The following is a 416-nucleotide window of genomic DNA, read 5'->3' on the forward strand; positions in this document are numbered from 1 at the left end:
GGACAGATGGAGAGGGAGAGAGGGAATCCCAAGCAGACTCGCTGCCAAGCTCAGAGCCCAACTGAGACCGGATCCCACCACTGTGAGACCATGACCTGAGCCACAATCAAGAGTTGGACGCTTAACAGACTGAGCCACTCAGGCTCCCCTCTTATAGCTTTTTTTTTTTTTTAAGATTTTATTTATTTGACAGACAGAGACATAGCGAGAGAGGGAACACAAGCAGGGGGAGTGGGAGAGGGAGAAGCAGTTTTCCCACAGAGCAGGGAGCCGGTGTGGGGCTCGATCCCAGGACCCTGGGATCATGACCTGAGAGGAAGGCAGATGCTTAATGACTGAGCCACCCAGGCGCCCCTCCCCTCTTATAGCTTTTATTGTGTCTTTTACATTATACAGTGCAGGCAGGACCATCTAAC

Source organism: Leptonychotes weddellii, chromosome 1, assembly GCF_054177405.1.
Source record: "Leptonychotes weddellii isolate Sample4059 chromosome 1, ASM5417740v2, whole genome shotgun sequence".
In the NCBI taxonomy this organism is placed as follows: domain Eukaryota; kingdom Metazoa; phylum Chordata; class Mammalia; order Carnivora; family Phocidae; genus Leptonychotes; species Leptonychotes weddellii.